This window comes from Athene noctua, chromosome 10, assembly GCF_965140245.1.
Source record: "Athene noctua chromosome 10, bAthNoc1.hap1.1, whole genome shotgun sequence".
NCBI classification, from domain to species: Eukaryota; Metazoa; Chordata; class Aves; order Strigiformes; family Strigidae; genus Athene; species Athene noctua.
In genome coordinates, this window is record NC_134046.1 from 15,544,180 (window position 1) to 15,558,149 (window position 13,970).

Sequence of the window (13,970 nt, forward strand, 5' to 3'; positions counted from 1 at the left end):
GGGAAGTATTTAGTGTTGATCAGCTTGTTTATATTCATCAAATAAACTTTGTTTCTTTCTGAAATCAGTGTTGTGTCATTAAAAGTAGGTTTAATGACTGTAAGAAAATGTGTGAGAGATGTTTTCCACATGCTAAATCTATCACACTCCTTATTTCTCTAATTGCTACCATTCAAAGTAATTTATCTTCCTGTTGTTACTATCACATAAACTGTTTAAGAAAGCATAAAAAGGAAAATGTCTCCTAGGCCCCACTCCCAGAAATGCTTACCAGCAACTTTACTAAAGTGAGGAACCTTTTTCTGGATTGGGCTCTTAGAGAGCAATATGCTTTTGAGTGGGTTTCTAAAACATAATATTCTTGTGTGACCCTGTGTAATTGCATAGAAAATTACATTTTGTTTATGTACTTTACTGACCAAAAGCCATAAGGTGTGAAATTCTCTGCACAGTCAGCTCCTTTTTCAGCTGCCTGGTAAGTGGTTCCCCGTTTCCATTATGTTAACTTTTTTTAGAAAAGGAACTTTTGTTGGACAGGAATTTCTTACCTCATAGAACTCCCTGGACCAGCTCAGGGCACACACAGCAGGAGAATAAAAGGTAAGTAAGTATGCATTTTACTTAGGTTATTTAAAAACACACAGTCTTTTAGTTTTAAACTCTGTTTCTTCACCTATAAATTAGTTTTCTTGGTAAGAGAGTACTATGTACTAACATAGGATATTAAGTTTCACTTTTAACTACAGCTAAATATACATTGTTTGTGTATTCTGCTTATGCCTACTTAGCTTTGAGCTGCAAAACTATAAATTGAGTAGCAGTTGCTTCTATCTTCTTTCTAGACCTGCACAATTTTTCAGAATGGTCTTGTTCTATATTCAGGCAGTGCCCGTACTAGGGGTCTCTCCATCTCACTCCATTGGAAACACACATTTTTTTACTCTATTTTCAGCGTTAATCACTTCCTGTTTTAAAGACAGGTCCTGCCTCTCTGCACGGTGAAGGGGACAGTATGTGCCAGCATGTCATACTAGGGACAGAGCAGGACTGCAATGGATTTGGAAGAACTGTAAAAGGCTCCTGAGCCCCATTTTCTGTAAAATTTTTTTCAGCAAGGAGTCCCCTCTTTCCTCTGTAGAAAGGGGCTGTGAGGGCCCCAGGGGAAGGGGAACCAGTGTGTTTGTGTCTGGTGGATGCCTCAGGGGAGGGGAGCTCCCCAGAGCGCAGCCCTGGCTGCAGGAACATCTCACCTCAACTTGAAGGCTGAGTTCATACAGTCAAGAGCTCCTCCAGCCCTACAGGAGAGAGCCTGAATGAGGGTCAACCTCTTCTGAGCTTGAGGTTTCTTCATAAGAGAGCCTGTTTGTTCACTCCAGACTTAAGTCAAAGAACCTCGAGGTTTGAGCAAGCAAAAGTATAAGCAGTGGGGGACATTCAGGGGGTGAAGCCATGTGTCTGCTTGCATTTCAAGCCAACATGTCAGTTCAGACACACTCTGAGAGCCCCAAACAGCTGCATGACAGCACAAGTTGGATAAAGCCAATTGCAGAACACCTACTGCATCTCCCGGTTGTTCACACTGTGAACAACCCAAGTCCAGGGTTTGATCCTGGAAGAGCCACACTAATTATGCACACTGAGTCCTGCCCTGTGGAGAAACCTGTCAGAAAGTACAAAACAGAGGGTCAAAGAACTGTGTCACTGTATTTCACCTGTTGATATTGCTTCTCCAAAACACAGAACTTTTAATAACTAATGTCTTAAATCATTCTAAATAAAGCCAAGTCAGCTCTAAAATAAGTACTACATTTCCCATTATGAAGCCAGTGGGAGCCCTGCATGTCGCCAGGGCATGATTTGGCCCATATATGAAAAGGACAGGTGATGGGGGGCTAAAAATTTTCCTCCTGTGAGATTAGTGACGTTATTTCATACTCCTAATTTTCAAACAAAATACTTTTTTCAAATGCACCTTTTCAAAGAAGAGGCAACCTCTGCCTTCACCAGGAGTAGCCCACAACACATCACTACAGATTTCGTATGGCCTGGAGGCAGGCACTGATGCAGTGGTAGCCCTGTTGAGAAGCCCACCCTTGATAGATGCAATTGCAGAATGAAGGACTGATTTTGGTTGGTTTTACATTCCTTGCTCTTCAAAAATGACTATTTCTTCAGAATGAAACTATTTTAAAACCAGATCACCACAGATGCAGGGTAAGAGCAGGCAAAATGCCAGTACATCCCAAAGATAACGCATGTATTCCTTTGAAATGTGCACTTGGATTTGTGTTATAGTTATACCAGATATTCCCATGTAGCTACAAATATGAGGACAAATCCAAGAACTTTGAACTCATCCAGTTTCTAATGAAAGTGACTGTCCAACGTTAAAACGGCCATGCTTTTGCTACTCACCCCAGCAAGGCCAGGAGACAACAGATGTTCTGGCAGCCGCAGGCTGCCTTGCGCTTGGGGAGCCAGGGCTGGAGGAGAGCAGCCAGCTCCCTCCAGATGGAGCAGACAGCGGAGAGGCGAGTGGGAGGCTGCACAAGGAAGTTAGATAGCTCCAGATAGCGAAGGACTGATGATGTGTGGCTCCACATCACCTAAGCAGCTTCTGAGAGGTTGCACAAGAGAAATAAGCATCAATCAACAGTTAACTTGAGTTCAGTAAGAAGTCTTCTTGTCGTGGGAAAATCAATAGAGAGGAAATATCTGTGCAGAATGCATGATAATGTAGCATGGTAACTATTTTTTATTTTAGTGTAATTTAGACGAATGCATTACTCATAAATGAGTTATCCAGGGCTTGCCAAATATGTGGCTAAACAGTTATTATAGCAAATTACACCATCATCTAAACACCTCTGTTTTGGCTCTTAGTTGTCTTCTTTTGCAATAAGTTTTTTTTTCTTGATTATTGTTGTCTAACATTGCTGTATTTACTGCTTTGGTTACCATAGCAATAAATAATATCATGAACAACAACATGCATACAAGCAAATAAGAGCATTTTCCAAATTTCATGAGAACACCCTTGTTAATGAAGATCTATATGGTTGGATAGTTCTTAACATAGTTCTCAAGTCTACTGATTTGTGTCCTCATATGCATTTTATTATGGGCTTTATATTTCATTTTAAACTTCCAAAAATAAAGAAAACCAGCTGAAGTACATTTTTTTTAAATGGCCAGATTTTGGTTAGAGGTTAACACAGGCCAAAAGAGAACACAGATCTGCCCTGGAGCTCTTACAGTTTTATTTTGTTTTGTTTTGTTTTAATAAAAAGATCCTTATTACAATCCACCAAAGGTCACAGAAATGTGGTCATTATGGACCAGCCGTATTCCTTGTGCATAACTCTCCTGCCCTCTGTGCCTTCTCCAGTCTTAGATCAATCAAACATGTGAAGGCAGGATTGTTGTCAGTCATGGTAAGGATGTGCATTAAGGGACTAATCCAAACTTTACTGAAGTCAACGGAAAGACTATTGATTAAGTTTCTGATTGTACCCCACTTGCTTCTTTCTGGAGCCAATGTGTACATTTACAGGAGCATGGGGCCAAATCATTTCCTCTATATATCAGAACTTGAGCTAAATGTAATTCAGATGAACAAACTGCATCACTTTTTGAATGCTTTGTGATGAGAAAATACATTATTCATTACTAAAGTTCATTTACAATGTATTTTGTTTATAGTTGTCCTGACTGTTTCTAGGTCAGAACTCTACTCCTACCAATGCTTAACACAGTCTATTCTAGTACCTCTACATTACAGTCACTTATAGTATTTGTTACGATTGAGTATCATTCAGTCCATAGGTTAGTTTGCTATGGCTATAGATAGATTTGCTATTGCCTCCAGGAGTAAAATGAATTATATTTAAGGAGTCTGTTTTCTAAAACAAAATAAATTCTGATGAATCTTTCAGTTGGGGCTACTATAGGAAAAAGAAGAGGCAACACCCCCCCCCCCCTGCTCCCCCCCCCCCCCCCCCCCCCCTCCATATCTAACTCCCAGGGCTGTCCCTGTCCAGTTTCTAGAGGATTTATTCCAATTCTGATGCCGTTCACCATGTCAGAGTTATTCTCACTGAAGTTAAACAACCAGTCTCCGTATCTGAAAGCTGAAGGTTGTAAATCTCCCTTGTGAATGTTGCCTATGACAGGGAAGGAAAGACTTGCATAATTACCACTTGTACTTCCTCAGAGAACATGAGCTCAAGTCTAAAGCAAGGAGTTTGGTCAATAAAACATCAAGGTCTGAAAACTACAGGAAAAGACCTGTCCGGCTCATATGATAAGGATTTTTTTTCTTGGCTACAAAAATGTGAATATTTCAATGGAAAAGTCTTCAGACCTAAGAATTGTGCAGGTATTCTTAATTTTTCTTCAAGATTACCATCAGTTATTGCAATTAATAGATAAATTAATTTAAATATGCCACAAACTTCCTTCAGTGTGAAGTATAATGCATTGGATATAGTTATTCTACTAAAATACAGAGAACTGTTTAATAACCTGACTATAAATACTATTATATTAATTCATATCTTTCAAACAGGTTAAAATTTTAAAATCACAGAACAAGAATAGCACCCTGTTTCCGTGAGTAACGCTACTGAAGTCAGAAGGAATTACTCTCAGTCACTCTCAAGTCAGTAAGAGTTACCAGTGCTTGGCATTTTTGGTTATAATTGGACAGATAGCTTATAGAATACAACTACTCACGTGAGGAAATTTTTACAGGACTTAGATCCTGAAATCAATAATAAATGTTTTGGGGGTAATGCGAATGCTCATGGTCATACTGATACCTTTTTATAGCAATCCTCATCCAGATCTGTTCTCTACATACATCGCAGGGAATTATTTTGGTTAAAATGTTTATGCTTTGCTGCTATTCTGTTTGCTCTTCTCCATTGCAGCCATGGGGACATACAGAACTGACTTTTCTCCTTTCTGCAGTGCTTTGCACATTTTTCAGCTCTAAATTCCCTCACACAGAAGTGCCATATGCAGTCTTTGAAAATTTTTTGCAGAAATCCTGTGATTCCTCCTTCTCTGGGGGTGCACAGAGGACTCTGCATGAGGCAGGAGGAACCAAAGGTAAAATTAAACACATGCTTCAGACCTGGATTACCTATGGGTCCTATTCTGTGCAATCTGAAAATTCTCTCCTTCCTTTGCTAGCTGTGGGATTTGAATATAATGCGCATCTTGCATGATAGAGACTGAAATATAGAAAACCTCATAAAATTTTCCTAATGTACATTAGTTTGCCATCATTAATGTCCCAAAGAATCAGACAAATCCGGAAATATTAAAATAGGTTGTTTAGAAATGCTGTTTTTTCAGAGTTCCCTTGTCTAATAAGTTTGGCTCAATGATTATTTTTCCCATTCACTTTTGAAATTCCAAATACAAATTCTGATGTACGCATATTTGTAAACTGATTAGTGAGAAATTGCACTGAAGGGCCATTTTCTGTAACTGATTTGTTGGACCTTGACACCATAGAGAGTTCTGAGAAGAATTTAGATTACTTAGCAACACAGACATTAAACTGCAGTCTGAAAATAAAGTAAATTAGATATTTGAATTAATTCCTATGAAAGGAAGGCTGCCTTCATGTGAGATAGCCTAGTAGTTTCCGGAAGGTCAAACACCAGGGGAATGGGACAAATTTAAAAAATCAGATGTTTTTATTTTGCTAAATTTCTTCCTATTTGCATATTCAAAACATTTCAAAGTCGCTGCCTTAAACCATATTACAAACAAAATGTCAACTGAAGAGATAGTTTTGATGTTATGCACATCCTACTTGCACCGCAGGAATGAAGATGAAAAGGACACTTCTTTTGAGTGCTACATCTTAGTACAGTTTTCTAATTTTGCTACACAGACTATATTAACAATTCTTATTAAATACAGGATATCATCTTAAAATGAATACCAGATTTTTAGGAAGGGCTTTTTAACAAATATTTTAAAAATCTGATTTCACTTTGAATTAGCTTTCAAAATTCAGTCCAGATATATGTAAAGAATATAAAATGTAAATATATTTTCTAAAGTACTACAGCATGTGACATTTATAAATTGTTACGTGCTTTGCTAATGTAGCTGAGTGAAGCTTAGTCTCAGATCTGATAGAATCTTTTAGATAAATCATTTATGACTAGATGACTTCTTATCCAAAAGACAAATATGTGATCATTTACAGAGGTCACTGGCTGTATTCTGCTCTGTGTTCCATAATCAGCTGAAATAAACCCCAGGAGTCCCTCCTGATTGTATACTCACAGGGTCACAGTATAATAAAATACTGCTCAAATTGTATTTCAGACAAGGAATGCTTTCCCCAAAACTGTTCTAGTCTCAGGGACAGGACTGTCAATATTCATTGCAGTGCAAATGCCAAGTATGAAGTCCAGCATTTTGAAGGGGAGCACCCTGCCTACTTAGTGGTAAAAGGCCCTGCTTTGACATACATTTAACTATTTGAGTGATTTTTACAATGTATGTCCTATACTCCTTTTTCTACAGAGTTAAGCTGGGACTTACAGCTAAGGCAGCTTTTTGATAAAAAGGAGAGGTACAAAGAAAATACTGAAAAATTTGGGATTATTTTCCCAAAGAACACAAGTTGGTGTTGTGGGACAGTGAAGAAATACTATCAGCTTCTATGAAAATAGAAAGTATTCTCATGACATTCTACTCATGAGAATGTAGCCTTCACAATACTTCGTACCATACTATCAAAAAATAAAGAAAAGTCACAGGATGATGCAACTGCATGGAAATGCACCTCTGCTTGAAAAGCAGGTAGGGTGTTAGCCTCTGGCATTTCCATCGTTCTGTAGAAATACATGTAACTGATCATGAAAATGCAATAGATGTTCTCCATAAAACCTTAAAGAAATGAATGAGATTTTGTTTTCCTGTGGAGTTCACTACAACCAGCAGTAGATCAGTACACCCACCTTTATGTTGGGTAAGTTACCCTGCAAGCCTCAGACGTTCTGGAAGGAAGTGTTTCATGAAAATATTAGCAAAACAGCTGATTAAATAAAGAAAAGTTGCTATATTGGCAACCCGTAATAAAGACAATTAAATAAAGTGCAGTGATTATTATCAAGCAATTAAATGGCTACTTCTGTAGCTGTTCCTTTGCTTGGCTGCTTTGTTAAAAGTGATATCAAGGAGTCACCACTATGCTTTGAATTATAGGTTATTACTGACTGTTTGGGCGGAAGAAATGCTGTGACCAGGACAGATGCCAATGAGGCAGGGCTGGGCAATTATCCTAGCTGTTCAAAGCAGCACACTAGGCAGTAATGAATACCTGTCATGCTCTCCCAGAAGCAAAAATACAGCTACTTGATAAAAAAGCTTATAGTGTTCTATACTATAATAAAGAACAGAATATCATCTCCCATCTCCATGGGATTGTAAACTCCAATAGCACAGTAAACTGCTTGGATGGCTTTTCTCTGCTTTTGAATGAAGAAGCAGAACAAGAGGGGTCACACATACACAGACTATGGACTTTTGATACCAGAACTCAGGCAGGCTGGAGCACAGCAGAGGCGCCACTGCAGATGCCCTCATCCACTTCATGGCCAGGTCCTGCCTGGAAGCACAATACCCTTTCCACTACAGTGGTCCTTGTTTCTTCCAAGATTATACCACAGCATTTTTTGTCAGGTCACTCCTCAAAAAGTGAGTCTACAGGCTCTTATACAGCAAAAGAGAATGAGAGGTCATCCATGATAAATCAATTTCTAACTTTTCAAGGCTGGATTAGTGACTTTAGCAGGGGAGGCTATAAGTGCTGGATCTACACATGTGGCTATTACACCTATTCTGTATAGAATCTTAATACATACTACTCAGCCTGGTCCTACGGCTGTGCTATCAGTGTATCCTTGTGTTATTCACTGTGGGCTAACATTTGCACCATCAGTGCTGTTTTCACAATTTTCGTTTGAACTGAGGAAAATAATACAGAGCTAAAATGGTACCTTAATCATTCAGTGAAGAAATAAAGACAAACAGTATCACTGGGGAAACAAGTCACAAGGTTTGCCTAATCAAATACTTAAAATGAAGACTTCAAAATTAATCTAAACCTTAAATATCTTTATAAAACAAGTTGTCAAGCAATTCCGTATTCTAAATAAACTGGTAAGAATCAAGGTGAATTCACAGACTATTATGGAGTTTGAAAGACAGGGTTAAATTTATCAGATGTGTTACTCATAGTGCACAGATTGATAGCTGTGTTCAGAATTATATTGGCTTTAAGCAGTCATTGACAAATATACATTGGCTTAGCTGCTATGATATATCTTTAGTCCTAAGGAAATGATGAATTAGCTAAGTTGTCTTTAAGATAAGTGTCATATAAGGACTAACCAAGATCCCTCCTCTCAGTCTTAAACACACCTTACTGACAACATGTGTGTGTACATATTTTAAAGAAATGCTTAGTGATATTTCAGGGGAGAGCTTAAGACAGCATCCACCTACATTCCTCCCTGAGCTATGCAGACTTTGAGGATCTCATATTGCTACAGTTATAAACTCCAGCCTAACCTTCTCAGAAGTAAGTAGTGCTATTGAGGACCAGATGCCATCCCAGGCAACCACGCATAGTTGTGACCATGTCAGGAGAGGGTGTCAGATTGGTCCATGCTCATGGGAAGTCTGTGTTGCCCTTTTCTCTCCTCCCCTTCCTGCCCGTTCATGGTCTGCTGGTTTTGCCATCAGCAAAATCTTCTGAGAGTCCTAGTTACCTGTGTGTCATGAGTATGGCACAGCAATCACACCAACACCGTGAAAATATGCCAGGCAGAAAATGGGATAAAAAAGTTCCTAAGGTAGGTGTACCATCTTATAGGCTCCAAGGACAATGGTGAAATAAATGTGGTGATGTACCACGCAGCACCATACACGCAGCCCCAGACCACATCTCAGGCTGCCTGGGGTGTGTTAGCAGTGTACATGGAGCGCAATGGCAGTCTCATTACAGGGGTGTCTGGTTAAAGAGCAGAGATCACCTCAGTGTCATCCCTCACCTCTGTACCTGGTGCTGGGGCACTTCTGCCCTCTCTTTGCTGCTGCAGTTGGGAGTCTGAAGCACAGCCACAAGGCAGAGACCAGCATGTGAGAACGGGGCTGCTACAGGGCTGTTACACGTGAATGATACAGGTGGGCTGTGGGAAGAGACTTGTCCTGTCCTTTCCCTGTGGACCCTCTCTGCAGCCATGGTCTCCCATGCCTCAGCTACTCTGCAGCTCTCTGAGGAAGAACAGGGAGACTGTGCTGGTCTGTAGTCAGTGTGGCAAAGTTCCCTGCCTGGTCATCTCTGGAAAATGAACTCTGTGTGCCTTTGTGTGTGTGTGTGTATTGGGGAGAGTTATGTTCAGACCACTCAGAAGAAACGTATAAGAGCCCTCCAGAGTTTATGGGAGGTGCCTTTGGCCTCAGTGAAAGAAGGAACTGGTAGCATTACGAGAGGGAAAGTACTCTGTTGTTAAGGAGTGGTGGTGGGATTGTTTATTTTTCCTCCCATAAACGTTTTTTTTAAGGTCCTAATGGAAACAAAGCAAAGTATTATTCCTCTAAAAGCACTATTCTTTAAGTAAACCAGACTCACTACTTGAAACATTCCAATGACATATGGTGGCAGCAGGGGGATGGCTGAGATGAGGGCAGGAGAGGTATCACCAAGATAAAGATATAAGCTTGTAGGCAAAGGCACAAGGTGCAAGGAGAGGGACATGTACCCTGGAAAGAGAAAGGACAGAAGAGAAAACTGCAAACACTTCTGGGGGCATAAATTTATCTCCCTGATAATTACCTTCAACAACCTTTGCTATTGCAGAGATAAAATTTAAAAATGTCAGAAGCACCCTTTCATGGTCTCTCTTACTACAGAAAGGCAGCTTTCTCATGTCCTGTTGGTTGAGGGGGAGTCACGTCCTCCTTGAACACCTCCATCAGTGTCAGCACCTGCCCCATCAGCTCACCAAGCTCAGTGTGCCAGACCCCTGCGCTTTGGCACCAGCCTCCCAGAACAGTAAAATAATCATCACTGTGGGGCATGAAAACACAGCCTTCTTGGTCTTGTGAGAGGGTGGGTTTTGACCACCTTCCACCCGGCTGAGCTCATGGCAGTTGAGCCCCACGCTCCAATAGACATGGCACACAGTTGGCAGCCTGGTTCAACAGCTTAGAGTTCTTATTTGTGTATAGCATTTTCTTATGTATTTATTTTCCTCCATGACTCAGCTCACACACATGTTGTACCTGGGCTGTGGTTTCTGCAGTGGCAGCAAGGTTTAGTGGACTTCAGTAGGAGAGAATAAAAAGAACCTACCTGTGTTTCGCATATTAAAAATGAAAAATGAGTCCACAGCTGTCTTTCTCCAGCAGATAATACAGATAAATGCTGATTGTTTTGAGGGGGCTATTTGTTATGCAGTTCATAACTGGTATAGTTATCATCAATTCAAATATAAAATGGTATATTCTTTTCTACAGACTTTGCAGGTTTGTAGATTGGTGTATTTCCCAGCATCTGTGACATTCATTACCCTGTAAACTTTCTTGTTGCTGTCTCTTATGTGCATCTCACTGCATCTAAAATATGTCTTCACCTGGTAAAGATGGATACTAATCTAGACTATATTTCTTCCTTTCTAGTATTTATTGCAGCCCCCAAATATCCTGGCTTCTTTCAACATCAGGAATTTGGGATCTGAGTGAGGGGAAGGGGACAGGGTGGAGGGACATGACAGACATCCATACTCTTCTCTTTGTCTTCTAGTCTCTTGTCAAAGTTTCTTCAGCAGTTAGGCAAGTTATAAATATAAAATGATTATTTAAAAAGAGGGTTTCCCATGCTATTTCTTGCCTCTAGAGGCTAAGGATATAGGAAAATAACAATTGCAAGATTTGGCATAAAATCATCATCTTTGGCATTTCTTTTGTAGTTTAGCCATCTTTTGGATGACAGGGTGGTCTGTAGAAGAAGAAAGCAACAGCAAGTTTTAGGAAAGAAAACAGCCTTAGGAAAATGCATATATGATTTCAAGGCAGTTACGTCTAAGTCCCTTAGAGCTTAAAACAAAAAGTCATGCCTGGTGTAGATGCACTGGTGGGCAGAGTGCAGGCTACGTGTTCAAAGGAACATGACATACTTGCTCTGTCAAATGGTCATTATAGTACTACGCATGGCCCCTCACCTAAAAAAACATATATGCAGATACACTGTTCATAGTAATACCAAAGCAGCCGCAGATGGGCTATGCCTTCACAGAGGTTCAGTGCAATATGTGTAATAATTCCTATATTCTGTATTCAAATGCCATGATGAACTAAAAAGATACCTAGGAAAATACCTTCTTCCCTTGAAAGTTCTGCTTTCCAAACGGGTTCTTCATGATGGAGAACCCTGCCTATCAGCCTCTGACTGCATATTAGCCATTGGACGAGGTGTAAAGATATAAATCACACAGCACTACACATTAAAATGAACCATGCGTGCAGTATTTCGATGTGACCACTCCTTTGTTAAAATGCATTACTCCGTAGAAAAATGGCAGAAACACATCTAAAAGACCAAAGATAACCTATTTCTGTCTTGCAGAGAATCACAGGGCTATGGCAGACCTTAATCTCTAAAATCCCGCAGTGTTGCTGTTTGGGGTTCTGCTCTTTGGACATTCAACAATATCTTTGCACTTCTTATTACATTACTCTGAGCATTTTTTTTTTTTCCTCCAGAAAACACTTCGACGTTGGCAGGAAAGCACACCTGATCAACTGTCTGGTTAACTTAAGAGCTCCATCGCCAGCAAACCTGGAAAACAAAAGCTTGGGCAGCACAAATGCCTGTAACATTGTCTATACTTCTCCCTCCTGCCCCCTCTAGCTTCACCCAGCTGTTTTAAATAGCGAGGAGAAATTAAAATTCTTAAAGCCTTGCAGGATGTTTGGATTTCTGCCCTTTATTTCCACTTATATGCGCCATAGCTTGAAAATTTGCCCATGATTTATAAATTCCCTGTTCAGTTTTCTTTTAAAAAGCAACGACTAGGAATACCGGCAACGAAAATGATCTGGTGTTGGCTTCCCCTGTTGCCAAACGGCTGCTAACAGCCCTGCCTGCCTGCCTGCCTGTATTGATCGTCCCGGGCTAGGCGTTTTCCTGTGCCCGATGACATTATGCAATTACATGATGATAAACATCATTCGGGAATACAAATGCGAGAGGTAAACAGCTCGGGGCTCTTTATTAGTTTATTTCAGGCGATCTTTCTTGTTTTACTGCGCGGCTCCTCCCCTTTTTACAGTTTTCTGCTATTCTTTACTAATTCTAGTGATTTGAGAAATGACCTTTAACCCACGCAGTTTGCAGACTCCTAAAGGGGATAATTGAAATGCCACAGTAAACCAAAGGCAATAAAATATTATTTACTAGGCATAAAACTAAGGTTGGTCTTCCTAAAAGGAACGAACAGCCCCTTTATTCCTCCCCGGACCTGGTGCTACACCTAATTTATAAATTCCTCACCAGCCGTCCCGAGGAATGAACCGCAGCCCGGGCTGTGAGGATGCCCGATGCAAAAAGGCTCCTCGGGTGTTAGGGAGCAAATAAACCCGCCGGGCGCGATGCTGCGGGCTCGGGCCCCGCCCGGGTGGGCAGGTGCCGGCGGGGGCGCGCCAGGGCCCGGAGGGCTCCGCGCTGCCTTTAAGCCCCCGCCTGAGGCAGCGCTCCCCTCTCCGCGCCACCCCGCTCCCGTCCTGCGCACCCGCGGCCCGAGCTGCCCGGCTCCGCGCGGCCGGGGACCCCTTCCCGGCGGCCCCTCCCGGGGAGGCGGCGGGCAGCGGCGCCCCGGGCAGAGGGGGCTGGGCCGGGGGAGCGGGGCCGGGAGGAGGGGAGCCCTCCTGCTCGGCGGCCCGGGCCGCAGCGTGGAGCGGTCGCCGGTGCCGGAGGAGGGCTGCGCTTACCTGGCGGGCAGCGCCCCGTCGGGGCGGGCGAGCTCTGGGCCCCGGGGCCGTGTGTAGCGGCGGCGGGCTCGGCCCGGCCGGGATGTGCCTTTCCCCGCGCCGGGCTGCTGAAGGGATTTTATTTGCACTGTAACGGCTTTGGAGGAGCGAATGCATTTATTGATAGCGGAGCGGCTCTCGCAGCCTTGTTTGGATTTCCCAGGGCCGCTTTGATAATGTGCCCCCTCCCCCGCGTCCCCCCGTGGACCCGCAGTCGCAGGCGAATACAAGGGAAATAATGCGGAGTTACGGCACGGCTGGGGGAACGCTCCCATTTCCTGCACTTGGGTGCATGTGAGAGGTGCAATAAAAAACCTTTGGCTGAGGAATGCAGAGCGGGGAAAGCACTCTGAAGTACAAAGGGTCCGCGAAGCCCTCCTCGCCTGTAGCTCTCATTGGGTCTTACATGATTTAACCCAAACAGTTTTGTCAACAACTTGCCAAATTTACAGCGAAAAAAAAAAAAAAAAAGACGCTGGAGAAGGAGGAACCCAAAGCCGTCGAGCCCGCTCGGTCCCCCCGCGCTTGGCAAGCGGCAGACGCGGCCGCCTCTCGTGTCTCGGAGCAGGCGATAAACTGGGCTTGTCAAATGAGCCACTCGCCAGGAATGCTGGTGCAGCCCCCTCCGGCTCGGCCATGTGCGCTCCACATTGCGCGCACATGTCTGCGCGGGGGAGCCCCCTTGGGGCCGACCCAGCAGGTTACAGGAGGGGGGGGGTGTCCCCCGCCCCGGGATAGCGTGTTGGCGGCATAGGGCGGCCGCGCAGACCCCCGGCCGGGGTGGGCGCAGGGGAGGTCGCCGCTTTGTGTCAGGAGGGGGTGTTCGCGGGGCCTCACGCCGGGCTTGGTGGCCACGAAGGGCCCGGCGACGCGGCGCTCGGGCGATGCGGCCGCTCCCGGGGCGC